Genomic DNA, 13,967 nt, shown 5'->3' on the forward strand with positions numbered 1-13,967 from the left:
GTCTGCAAGTTCTATAGTGGTGTTGTCAGATAAATTAATGCATCAAATCTGCAATGCTTTTTAAATAACCATTCCGTCTGATAATATGGAGGATAGTGTTTTTAAATATGTTACTTGAATCATCTCAATTACTTATCAATTTTTCAAACCAAATATCTAAAACAAAGGTCTTGTTTAAGGAGTTCAAACATTTTCATCTTCATTTTCATGTACAAAAATATAATTTTTTTTTGTTTGAATATTTAATATTGATACAGAGGTGTACAAATTTAATGCATATGGTAGTCTTCTGGGCTATGAGCTTTGCAAACCTGGTAGTCCAGCTCTGTGCATGGGATGGGAAGTTACTTGCAACTTTTTACAGCAACATTTATTTGTAAAGTGCACCCATTGTGTAACTGGAATGGCTTGCCTTGTCCTCTCCTCTCCGCTTTTTTTTTTTTTTTTTTTTTTTAACCAAAATAGCAGAATATGTCTTCATTCATCTATTTAATGGTAAACGATGACAGGATAGGATGCACTTTTGGCATTCTTGCCCTTGCTGTCCCATTGCTTCAAAGCTAACATTGTTTCTCTTGCTTGTGTTATAGTCTTGCAGTATGATTTTGCTGTATTGCTCATTTGTGCTGTGGGATGGTGGGCTGGGAAGTCTGGTGTGCCACAAGTGGCTCCCTTTAAAAGTAACCTAGTGACTAGTTTAAATCATACATGAACAGTTGGGTCTTTTGTTTTTATCAGATTGCTTTTGATTACTAAAATATTGCATTGTCCAAAGATTCAAAACATCCAGTAGTCAGCCAGACTTTTGACAGTCTACAGTTTTGATATTTGCACTGGGTGTCCGGACTACCTAATTGTTTACCCCTGTAAAAAAAATGTCTCATTGCTTTTAGAGAACACATGATGACTTGTAATTCTGTGTGTTTCTTTCATCCATTCCATTTCTTTCTCACCTTTTTATTGCACACTAATTAAAAGGCTTTATAACCCCTCAACAAGTAGGCTGATCTTGGACCTAACCTGTTTGAACTATGTAAAGTTATTTGTATAAGTTGCACCAAAGTTGCAAATACAAGTGTGTTTCTCAAGCTAAGTTCCCATCTACATAGATCAGCTAATTTACACTAACTTGTTTTCAGAAGATAGATAGATGATAGAATTCTTTATTGTCATTATACTTACACATAAAAAAAAATTTTGTTGGTAGGACTCGGCTTCAAGGCAGAATACTTAAATACATAATACACTATAAATAATAAAATAAACCTAATAAGTATAAAAGACAGCAGCAATAAAACATCATCAAGTCCAGACTTTTCCTGAGGTAGTACACCTGCAGAGACCAGTGATCTGTGTGCGTGGGTCTGTAGGGGAGGAATACGAGTGTGTGTGTTTGTTTATGAGGGAAAGTGCTTGTGCATGTCTACAGGGGGGCAGGTTAGGGGTAGATGTATGTATGTGTGTGTATCAGCAGGGGTAGATGGACTTCACAGTTCTGGAGAAAAAGCTGTCTTTAAGTCTGCTGCTACGTGTTTTTATGTTTCTGTACCGCTTTCCCGAAGGCAGTGGTACAAACAGTCCATTTCCCGGATGGGTGAGATCCGCGGCCATACAGGTCTAGGAGAGGACTTCCCACGATCCCCTGTGCTGTTCTCATTACCAGTGCCAAGTCCTTCCTGTCCTATTCTGTGCAGCTGCTGTACCACACTGTCTTACAGTGACAGAGAATGCTTTCTATAGTGGATCTGTAGAAGTTTGTAAGCAGCCGAGAGGAGAATCCGGCACGTCTCATCTTCCTGAGGAAGAAGAGTCTTTGTTGGACCTTCATTACCAGGTGAGATGTGTTCAAAGACCAGGTCAGATCCGATGTGATGTGGATACCCAAGAACTTGATATTGTCCACACACATTACAGCCTTCTCATGTATAAATATAGGAGCATGTTCTGTTCTTCTGGACCTCCTATAGTCCACAATGATCTCTCTGGTCTTGCTGGTGTTCAAGATGAGGTTGTTGGCTGAGCACCATAGTGCTAGGTGTTGTATCTCCTCTATGTAGTGAGTCTCATCATTGTCTGATATGAGACCCACCACGGTTGTATCATCCGCAAACTTCACAACCATATTGTGGCATGGATGGCAGAGCAATCATGCATAAATAACGTGAAGAGTGCTGGGCTGAGCACACAACCCTGTGGTGTGCCTGTGTTCAAAACCAGTGTGGCTGATGTACGATCTCCAATTCTAACCACCTGAGGCCTGTTGGTGAGAAAGTCCCTGATCCAGAGACACAATGATGTGGACAGACCCATATTATGAAGCTTTTGTACCAGCTTGTCCGGGGTTACGGTGTTAGACGCTGATCTAAAATCGACGAATAGCATCCTAACATAAGTGTTAGGGCACTGCAGATGAGTCAGGGCTGTGTGAAGTACTATTGAGACAGCATCCTCTGTAGATCTGTTCCTCGTGTAGGCGGACTGATGGTTGTCAAATCCAGCAGGAATGGCATCCTTCATCTCTCAAAGCACTTCATTATTACTGGGGTCAGAGCCACAGGGTGGTAATCATTAAGGCAGGTGACCGCTGATTTTTTAGAAAGCTATGGCAATGAAATGGCCCTGTTTGTACTTTCTGGTTAAGTGTTTTCTAAATGGTTTAGTCTAAATTAAAAATATATATATAGTCTGGAAGCATATATTCCTGACTGTTGGAGGTTTAAGACTTAAAGTCAAAAGAAAAGCCGTTTTGCTTGAAATAGCTGGATTTTTCAATGTGTAGGGTTCATTAGTTTCTGTAACTACCAGATTTCATTTTTTTGTATTGCATTCTCATTTAACTTCTATTTTTCAAATTGGAAAGGTTTGTTATTATTTTGGATTGTTGATATCTTGCAATTATTCTGTAAAAGTGTAAGTTTAAAATTACCTGACAAAAACACACTCGGTAGGATCCCCTTTCAACATATGTGTTTAGCAGAAAAATATATTTTCCTGTTTCCTCTTCAATCTGTAAATGTTCAGTATGCATCATTTTATTTTGCTGCTATAGTTTTATTTTCAGGTGTTTGTCACAGCATGAAACTGATAGGTGTTCTTAAGTTTGTTTGAATTGACATTAAGTGTGTTGTACTTCTGTTAAGAAATATGGTTGAGGTAACTGACATTGTAAAATAAATCATACATATGTACACCCTTTTCTTTTGTTTTTAATGAAAGTTTTATGAGAGCAAGTTATTTGTGGTTAAACTAAGCAGCATCTCAAGAACATGTTTGTGATGTTCTAATTTTTTTTTTTTTGAGTTTAACTTTGTGCTTGCTTTTCTGGATATGTTATTCAGTAGCTGGCCCAGTCCATGGATAAATCGTAGACTTTACGCTTCTGCATTCACATATATAAGCATTAGACAATCTATTTTAAATAAATTCACCAGAGTGCAACTGCAGTCTACCATAGACGTCACTTGCCTCTCATTTAGTTAATGGTATCATTCATAATTTTTCTTGACATTTGTCAAAATTACTGATAAAATATATTGCATTTTTCACCCCAACAGATAGTGTATACAACTTACATTGTCACCTAATAAAGGAAGTTTTAAAATAGAAAAACAAATGATCGGAAATAAAGAACATTGGTCCAAGGAGGCTAGGGGGCTCTCTTTATAGCTGTTAATAGAAATTATTTACGTGATGCATTCCTGCTCTCATTTTGACACATGAATGAAGACAGATCACCAGAATTTGTAATGAACTTGAATGATGTTAGTACTCAGTCTCATTCCTTTTTATTTCATTTGTTTTAAATTTAAATATTCTTTTGCTATATTGTAGTGTCAGTTTTTTTCTGCTGCTGCAGTTATACAGCATTTTCTATAGGAGTCTCAATAGCAGTGGTAATGTTTACAGTGTGTCATCTGTTAGAATGAAAAATGCATAACATTTATTATTACATGTATTCCAATAGATGGCACCTGTCAAGCATTAACACTGAATATGCCCAATAGAGTCCTGGATGGGCAGAAATCAGCATATATACATTTAAAGAAAGAGAGAGAAGCTTCTTGATAGGAAAAAAAGGCTATTTTAAAAGCTACTCAATAAACATCATAAAAGTAGTGGAAAGCTTATTTTCAATTTAATATGAAAATAATTGATATAGTTTCATAAATTGAAACTTATCTTCAGAGGTCTACATTGGGCTGATTTCATCATGTGTCTTTGTTGCTAGATTCAAATGCAGAATCACTTGGTTTTTTCTTGCTGTGTACATATGTTGTCCACTCTGTCCTCATTTTAAAAAGCAGTACTGTAATGCAGTACACATTTTGTATAATATTATATACTTTGCTTATTTTTTTTAAGTCTGTTTCAGTATATCCAGTCATTCCCCTGCAGTTTTTCCTTACAAATAGCATTAAACATAAATAAAACACAGCAGAGAATGGTCTAAGGTCAAAGCTTGGTGTGGAGTTTAAAAATAAATAATTAAATCTGAAACTGACCTCATACAGGCAGTCCCCAGGTTATGTACGAGATAGGGACTGTAGGTTTGTACTTAAGTTGAATTTGTATGTAAGTCGGAACAGGTACATTACTTTAATAAATGTTATTGTTGACCGACTGTAACCAAGTGCTCTGCCAATGAATGATGGAGTTCCACCTCTTTCTGACCTTTTTATTATTTCTACTTTATTTTCAATGGTGATGGTTTTGCTCTTCTTTACTGTAGCACCAGCACTTGCGTCAGATTTGTGTTTCAGAGACATTCTTGAAGGGTGAAGACAAAAGGTTAAGATGAGCTCTTCTGTACAGCACTGTACACGCTATCACAGCAGATTAGGCACCAGTCGTCAACATGTCTTACGTATAGGGTGGTCCAGATCTAATTATGCAATTTTCATTATGCTATAACTTATTCAGTTTAGTACATAGAAAATCACCCGAAAAATCCCGGACCATCGAGAAGTGTGCAAACTGACGACATGAAGAATCGTCTTCGTGCCGAACTGGAATTGTCCCCGCATAAATCAAAGTCATCCAGACGATCTGGATCTGCAGAATTAGATCTGGACCACCCTGTATTGACGAGAGACAACTTCCAGCTATGTGCGTAACAGTACAAGCAGGCTTGCTATTGAGAATGAATGGGGGCAGCGAGGGACGGTTCATCACCAGCCCACATCAGTCACCTCCACTACAGTATGCTGCCTGCAGTGTCCGCCACACCACCAACCCCATTCAACACGCACAACAGTTACTGAGGCACATGCGTCGCAGCTGCGGCCCCGTTCGTATGTCATAGGTCGGATGTCCGTAACCTGGGGACTACCTATATTTTATAAAATCAGTGTGTTTATCTCCATTGTGTGTATGTGCATGTGTGTGTCTCCCAATTTTACAGAGTGTAATATGTGTCTTAGGAGCTGTAAAGCAGAAACCGGAACATAATTCTTTCACTTGAGTAAATTAGACTGCAAACTAATTATGTGGCAATAGCTCCATTAGAATGCCCATCCAGGATAACTCCCAAGAGGATGAGCACCTGTTAAAATGCTAAAGATGTTGAAAGCATAACTCCAAAATAACATTATTGTTTAGCAGTGTCTAAGCGAACAGCAAAGCCAAAAATGTTGTAAACATTCCGGCGCTTAGCAGCACTTATAATAAGTAGCATCTACCCTTGGTGGTTTTTCCAGGGACCAAGCTTAGAGAGTAATGTTCAAACTGAAATTACACAATTGCATTAATCCCTGTCTAGAAAAATTCAAGGAGTAAAAATTTGTAAGCTGGCATTCTATTCTTGAATCCGTTATTGTGCACGCAAGTTCTTCCAGTGTTGTTTTAATGGTTACAAGGAAGAGCTATTTTGTAGACATTCATGTAATTTAAGAAACTGACACACTATCTGTCGTTTTTTATATATATATAAAATATAATGTATGTATGTGTATATATATATAGATAGATAGATATCTATAGATACAGTATCTCACAAAAGTGAGTACACACCTCACATTTTTGTAAATATTTTATTATTTCTTTTCATGGGACAGCACTGAAGATATGACACTTTGATACAATGTAGTCAGTGTACAGCTTGTATAACCATGTAAACTTGCTGTCCCTTCAAATTAACTCAACACACAGCCATTAATGTCTAAACCACTGGCAACAAAAGTGAGTACACCCCTAAGTGAAAAATGTCCAAATTGTGCCCAAAGTGTCAATATTTTGTGTGGCCACCATTATTTTACAGCACTGCCTTAATTCTCTTGGGCATGGAGTTCACTAGAGCTTCATAGATTACCACTGGAATCCTGTTCCACTCCTCCATGACCAGATGTTAGTTTTTGGTTAGAAGGTTCTGTGACTAATGTAGATCAAATTTCTTAAACATAACATTTTTTCAAAGATATACACAATGGATACTTAAACTCTCTGTTGAAACATTTGGGTAAAAATTCTGGGTGCTTCAGACAATGGTAAAGAAGTTTGGGACTTTGTGTATACAGGTATGCTGTAGTGTCAGAGGAACATTGAATTATTGTAGTGATCAGATAATGCATCTGAAAGGTTGTTTTTATTCTAACACTAGCTGTGCTAATTTTTTTTCCCCTCTCCTCCTCCTCCTCCTCCTCCAGAGGCTAATGTTATTGGTTCACTAGAGATGCTTACTCTTGAATTTGCTATATACAATTGCACATGATTACAACATTTCTGATCTAGATCTAGGGCGGCAACTAATGATTATTTTAATGATCGATTAATCTGGCAGTTATTTTGTTGATGCATCGATTAGTTGGATTGTTTAAAAAAAAAATAATAATAATTTTAGATTAAACACAGTGCATGAAATGGAACTTTTCACCAAATATTTTTGTATAAAATGTTCAGAAATGTATTTTTTTTTAAATGAACAACTTCAAAATACTTCAATTAAATGAAATACTTGAAGATATTTTAAACAAAATGTTTTTATACAATATGTATAATTAATTTATTTAATTAAAATACTTAGTAATAGATATAAAACACTTGGTAGCACTTCTGGCTCTGGTTGCGCAATGAACACACACTTTCCTTATAAACACAACAGTTTTTAATAAATTAATTAAACTTGAAATTTGGCTTATGTATTCAGAGTCACACTAATCGCACACTTCGGAGTTAAACATGTAATTTGTTTTTTTTTCAGTTTCTGTGAAAGGTCAGATTTACTGGCAAAGTGTCATGTAAATATCTGACCAGCACAGTTTTCCTCCACAGAAGAATTTGTTGCAGTATCATGATTTTTTTTTTTTTTAAAAGTCTGCAGTAATGTTTGAAATTACTTGTCATATGTTGGGAAATGTCCAGACTATTTTCCTTTTGCAGCAGAGCAAGTGGTTTCATTTGTGTGGAACTCAGTTCTTCCTTTGCTATGTAATACGATGAGTTTATTTTAACTGAAAGTTCGTATCTTTTTGCATAATTATTCATTCATCCAGATTCTTTATCACATTTGCTTTCAGACATCACACTGTCGCAGCCTGCCGTATGTCATTTGCTATTGAGAGTGCGCAGTTAGATTTTCACCTTTGAAACTGTGTGATCCTGCCACAGAATTTGTTTTACTGGCTAAACTAGGCTTACTGTAGCAGAATTTGCATATTATCGCATCTTCCTCCAGGCGATATAAAATTGAGCTGGTCCGGTAGCCTCTATCTCTTGACTCTGAATGAGCGATATGCCTGTATCGTGGTTGATGTGCTGCACTCTCGTTACGTTTTTGATTTCCTTTGCACACAAGATAACGCTACATGTGAATGCAAGCATGCAATGCATCACCATAATTTAGCAGAGTGACTACGGCACAAAGGGGGGGGACCACCCAAATATGGCAAGAGAAAATCTGAACGTGTACTAGCTAGTGGCTGTTGACACATTTTTTTTTTAGTTGCCTATCATAAAACTCTGTTGCATATAATAGAGTTTTCATTGCTACTTTATTGTAGATTGTAGCTATACAAGATCAGACCTACAAATTTTGCAATTCACAACCTTTTTTTTGTGTTCCGAGTAAAATGCTCACAAACTCTGAAAGTCTCAGGTCGCACTGTTATTTCTGGCACTTGCTTACCATCTTCCTTTTTTTTCAAATGCGTTCACTACTGAATGAAGTAATGACAGTTGTGCAACAAAGTATATTAAGCTTAATGCCATAATAACTAATCAATGAAAGTGATCATTGACCATGTTTTTAATAATCGATTATTGTCGATAATGTTTCTGCTGACCTAACTTGGGTTTTATTGCTACTTTAAGTGAAAAATAATAACTGCTGTTAATGTTTATAGAGACTTCTTAAACAATTAGGGTTAAAGTTCACATACAGTATGTGAATATAGATGTGAATCATTTCAGAGGTCTTGAGTGTGTGCTCTCCTTCAAAGTTTGCATATCAGAATGTATATTAGAATGAGCTCAGTGGTTGGGGGGGGGGGGGGGGGGTCATAGTCAGAAATGCTGGTACTTTAATGTACAGTGGAGGAAAGAAGTATTGAATGCATGAAAATTTTTTTTCCAGTAAATATTATTCCAGCAAGGCTATTCATATGAAATTCTCACCAGACATTGGTATTAACTCAAGAAATGAACTAATATAAAGAATTTGCAACATTAAAAGTCATTAATAATGGTATGTGGAATGACACAATGGAAAAAGTATTGAGTATACTAAGAAAAAGCAGTAACCCAAGGCAAGGAAATGGCTGAAATCTATATGTAGTTAGAAAGTAATTCCGTCTCCTATCTGTGCAAATCATCTGGGTTAGTACATATTGATGGACTATAAAAAGGTGTTTTGCTACCAGGGTATCCCACAAGAAACGTCTCATGATGAGTAAAAGCAAAGAGCTCTCCTAAGACCTTTGCAACCTGATTGTTTAAAACCATATCAGTGGAACTGCTTACAGATGTATTTCAAAACTTCTGAATCTTTCAGTAAGCACCAATGGGACCATTATCTGCAAGTCAAAGGAATATCACTCCAACATCAAAAGTAGCCGAAGAGCTAAAGAGAACTCAAAAAGAAATGCTTGGAGGCAGGAGGTACAATTGTTACAGAGAAAACAATAGGCAGTACACTTCATCGGCATGGCCTCTTTGAATGCTCACCCTGCAAGACTCCATTGCTGAGGAAAAGGCATGTTTAAGCACATTTAAAGTGTGCTATACAACATTTGGGCAAGCCTATGAAATACTAGGAGAATGTAGTCTGATCAGACAAGACCAAATTTGAACTTTTTGGCTGTCATATTGCACACCATATTAGGAGGAGAAATGGCACTGCACATCACCCGAAAAACATTATTTCAACAGTGAAGTTTAGAGGTGGAAGCGTTATGGTGTGGGGTTGTTTCTCATCTCATGGTACTGACAGACTTCATGGAATTGAAGCAACAATGAATGGGGCCATGTACTGAGAGATTATTGCAATGTATTTGCTGCCATCCTTCAGGATGATGAGGATGAGACATGGGTGGACCTTCCAGCAGGACAACGATCCAAAACATACAGCAAATGAAACTCTCACTTGATTTCAGAGAAAGAAAGTCAAGTTTTTAGAATGCCCAGTCAATCACCTGACTTAAATCCAGTTGAACATTTGTGGATGGAAATAAAGATCAGGGTTCACAAGTTCTGCCTGACTGGGACAAGAGCTGGGAATCACAGCTGCCAGGCTACATGTCCGTACACTTGATCCATCCATCTGTTATGGCCTCACAGCCGGGCAAGTTATTGTAATCCATCCAAGTCAGTATAATAGGGCCCTATGGAAGCAGTTTTTTTTTCTTCACACAAATTCCATATTTTTTCCTTTCAGTTTTCACCATTTTGTTTTTCCTTGATTCAGAATTTTTTTATTAACTGTAAGTTGCAACAACTATAACAAAACATAATAATGAAATGGCACATTGCATTCCTTTTAATGAAACCGCACACTAGCACAACTGAACCTTATTTTGCAGTTCCATTCATCAGGTAGTAACCCAGATGCTGCATGTATACTGAGACTGCAGTAGGACAGTGAGTGCCCTCCAGAATTGTAAGAGCCGTTACTAGTTTGATGCATCCTTTTTGAGATAAATGTTAACTTCACTTTTAGCATTTAGGATATTTGTCCTGCGGTGGGTTGGCACCCTGCCCAGGATTGTTTCCTGCCTTGTGCCCTGTGTTGGCTGGGATTGGCTCCAGCAGACCCCCGTGACCCTGTGTTCGGATTCAGCGGGTTGGAAAATGGATGGATGGATGGATGGATATTTGTCACAGCCTGAGCTGATGTGTTCTTGGCATAAAAGAACTTTTTGTAGAGGTGAATATGTTCAGCGAGGTACCCTACTGATTCAATCCAGCGATTCCATGTGGTGTTTCCTAACTCGGGGGTTCCTGGCAGGCTTCTTGAAGATGGTACGCTTTACCCACATCACTAGTGATGCAGCCTCACTGAAGTATTTATGGTGCTGCCAGATCTCTCCCACCAAATTGATGAAATGACACTAGCAGGTTGAAATGAACACTGTTAGGCATAACCCCTTTTAAAACTTCCAGGTATGCTTTAAGTCAGTATGATGCTTTATCTGTAACCACTGCTAAAATGTCATTAAGATTCAGTTGGTTGTTGTGAAGGGACTGAAGTGCTGCCTGTGAAAAGGTGGAAAAGTTGCAGCTCTCTATAAAGATAACTTCTTCCAAAAAGTACTGGTCTTCATTACCAGTAATTGTAATTATCAAAATTATTTCTAATTATTCTTAAATGTTTACAAAAAGCTGTTTGGCTGCAATATGTATTAGAGCTTTCATCTAGAGTTTCTTCCAAAATATTGGGTAAGTCTATTTCAGCCACATAACAATGCTGTCTTCTATATACGTATTCAGAAAGTTAAAAGTTTACGAGTCGAAACTTCGCATTAAGTATTATGATAGCCTATGCATTCTTCTGTATTTAACGCCAATTTAAACATCCCAAAGTATTTATCATTTCTTAGATTGCAGCTAAAGCAAGCTAGGTTAATAAACATGAATTTTGAGTTAACAGTTGTAACTGATGACAAATTAATAAATTGCTATTAAAGAATGCTTTCAGCCTGTATGACACTCCAGAACCATATTGTCCACACCCCTTTTGTCTAAAGACAAAAAAAAAAAAAAAAGTTTGTTGGTCATAAAACTTGGGGCAGCCCTATATAAGCATACTGAGCGCACATAGTAAATGACCTTGTTGTTATCACCCATTGATTAATTTTTTCCATTACTGAATTTCTGAGAACTTGAGGCATAGTCTCGCACTATTGGGGGATAAAGCAGTAGAAGGCCCTGCACAATATTCATCATAACAAACAAAAACTGGTTTCCTTTCTCATTAAAATATTGAAAAATAAAAGCAATTTCTGATTTTCTTTATATTTTTTTAAGGACCACAACCAACATGGGTCTTTTGGAGGAGGCCGGCTTCATACATAATTCCTAAAAATGGTGAAACTGAAAGAGGTGTTAAGGTTACATTTGTTATAGGAGTGGTTGGGAGCATGCACTGCACCCACCACTTGCCGAACCACCTACTGTAGATTGTGACACCTCAGCACCACACATTTGTTATAGTTGTGCTGAATCTGTAAATCGGGAAAAGAACCCCATTTAGTTGAATACTGCATGTTGTTCTTCGATCACTGTCTCCCCACACTACAAACTTACCAAGTTAGACTTCTCTGTACATTTGCTCATTAATTAAAAATGTTTGCCAAATAAAAATATTAGGAGGGAATAACTCCTTTTGTGAAACATGAATGGACTCATCATGCTTCAACTTGTATAAAATATAAGTGGGTACTGACTTCAGTCTTTTGTATCCAAGAACCAGAAAGGCACACAGTGGAGCAGAGGGCAGGAGAGGGGGTCAGAATGTGGTGACTAACGTAACGAGTGCACTTGTGTTTAAGTAATTGTGCGCAACTTTGTATGGGTTTCAAATATGCTTTACAGGCAAGTACCTGATTGCAAATTTCCCTTTCACCATATCACTTTCCATGCACAGAAAATCACGTTTTTTTTGTGATGGCCTGTCTGTGCCCGAGTCATAAGTGCTGCATGCCATGCACTGTAAGCAAAAAATAATAAGGAAACATAAAAAGGCACATTGAATACAAACACACATGTAGTAGCACTCTCTGAATATTTCTGAATATTTATTTTATAATAGGAGTATTTCAACCCTAATTTTTGGTATCATTTGACAGTCTTGTTACACAATGAACAGTAGGTGTATGGATCAAGTTATCAAATAACAAAGCTGAAAGTAGGTCCTTGGAGACTTTAAAATTTTAACTTTATTTTTTTTACAGTTAAGGAAATTGAAATTTCCAACTGACTTTGCATGCATGTCTGTAGGACATGAGAGGTAATTGGAATATCTGGAATTACTTAATAATTGGAGGATTGCTTTTTCTGTGTGGTTTTGTCTGTTTGCAACATAGGTGTTCTTGGATGACCTAGAGAAAACGAAATTTAACCCTTTTTAACCAGCAGCACTGTATACTATAGTTAGCTAGCTTGTATTTATCCTTCAAAATTGGTTTTATTTAGTAGATTTTACTTTTGTAACTTACTGTGCATCTTCGTAATTGAAGAAAATTAAATTATTACTACTACTACTACTACAAGACATTTTATTGCACAGACCTATGGGTGATATAATTACCCAGGTAAAATAAAGTTAATGTTCCAAAATGGTTGTTTAAAATATTTTTTGATTTGTTACATTGAAATTTGCATTTCAGAATCATACATAAATTGACATAAATTTCAATTTCTCTAGGTACATGTTCATCTCTGAGAAAAGCTGGCATTGAGCATCTTGTTTTAACAACAAAAATTGCATCAAATGTGAAGGTAAATTATTTTACAATAATTCTTTATTTGCAACATGAAAATATAAAGATATTTAAATTTTTCATACAAGGGGTTTAAAAAAACTTTGCCGGTAAAAAGAAGCTTTTTGATTTTCCCAGTTATATTTAGTTTTGCATTAAATTAAATAAGTAAACGTAGACCTATTTAGGTTTATAATACTTTAAATTTCACACCTTTTACCCAGTGCTTTTAGGGTAGACTGTAGTCTCCTGTAATCCTAAATTGGAGTAAATGGATTTGAAAATGTCATTTGTGATATTCAAAGTCTTTGTTTCCCACCTTGCATGCTCAATTGTGTTGTAAAACAAACCTGTTCTTGAGTAAGCTACAGTGAACAGTGCCACCTGAATTTGCGCTTGTACACCTAGCTATACTAATATTCTCCAAACATGATGCACTTAGGTAAGGGATCCTTGATGTAATTTGCTGAGATTAAACTGCAGTTCATAAACACTGGTACTCATTTCCAGTTAGCTGTTACATGCTTGCTATTTCCTGGCATCTTGCACGTGCCAGCACCAGGTGCGATGTAGGTCTCCATCTTCCGTGTTTTCAATGGTAGTTTTAGGAATATTTGATTTATACACTTATCACCCGTGTAATATATTTTTCAGATTTCAGTTCACTGAAAGGTTAATGTTAGTTCTGTAGCCAACACAAAATCTGTCATTGTGAGAAGTCCCTCTCAAACTTAACAAACTAATAACAACTTGGTGGTTCTGATTAAAATGTAAAGAAATACTGTTACATAACAATACTTGGAAGAAATATCTAGGCAAGTGCCTGACTTAGAGGTTGTGAGTTTTAAGGTTTTATAGAGCATGTTCAGCATTATGGGGACATGTGTAATAAGGTTATCAGGAAAAAACACAACTACAATAACGTTCAGTGGTTAGGTTAATGCATTTGTTCTTAGAGTTAAGTGGTACTCAGCCAAAAATATGTATATTTGACTTGGATAAAAATAGTTGTCTTGCTTACAATGTTAGTACAATGTTGATTTTTGTCTTTGTTTTAAT

At 36.6% G+C, this 13,967-nt stretch overlaps 1 protein-coding gene across 3 annotated transcripts in view; it reads left to right on the forward strand.

Annotated features, from left to right (window-relative positions):
- The window catches only part of znf711 (zinc finger protein 711), a 57,576-nt gene that overhangs the window by 2,127 nt on the left and 41,482 nt on the right, over window positions 1–13,967 (forward strand). For all 3 annotated transcript variants that reach the window (XM_028815970.2, XM_028815968.2, XM_028815969.2), the window contains exon 2: window positions 12,854–12,927. The gene's annotated coding sequence lies outside the window, so the exon portion shown is untranslated. The remainder of the gene's footprint in view (window positions 1–12,853; window positions 12,928–13,967) is intronic.

The sequence above is a fragment of the Erpetoichthys calabaricus genome, chromosome 12 (genome assembly GCF_900747795.2).
Source record: "Erpetoichthys calabaricus chromosome 12, fErpCal1.3, whole genome shotgun sequence".
NCBI lineage: Eukaryota > Metazoa > Chordata > Cladistia > Polypteriformes > Polypteridae > Erpetoichthys > Erpetoichthys calabaricus.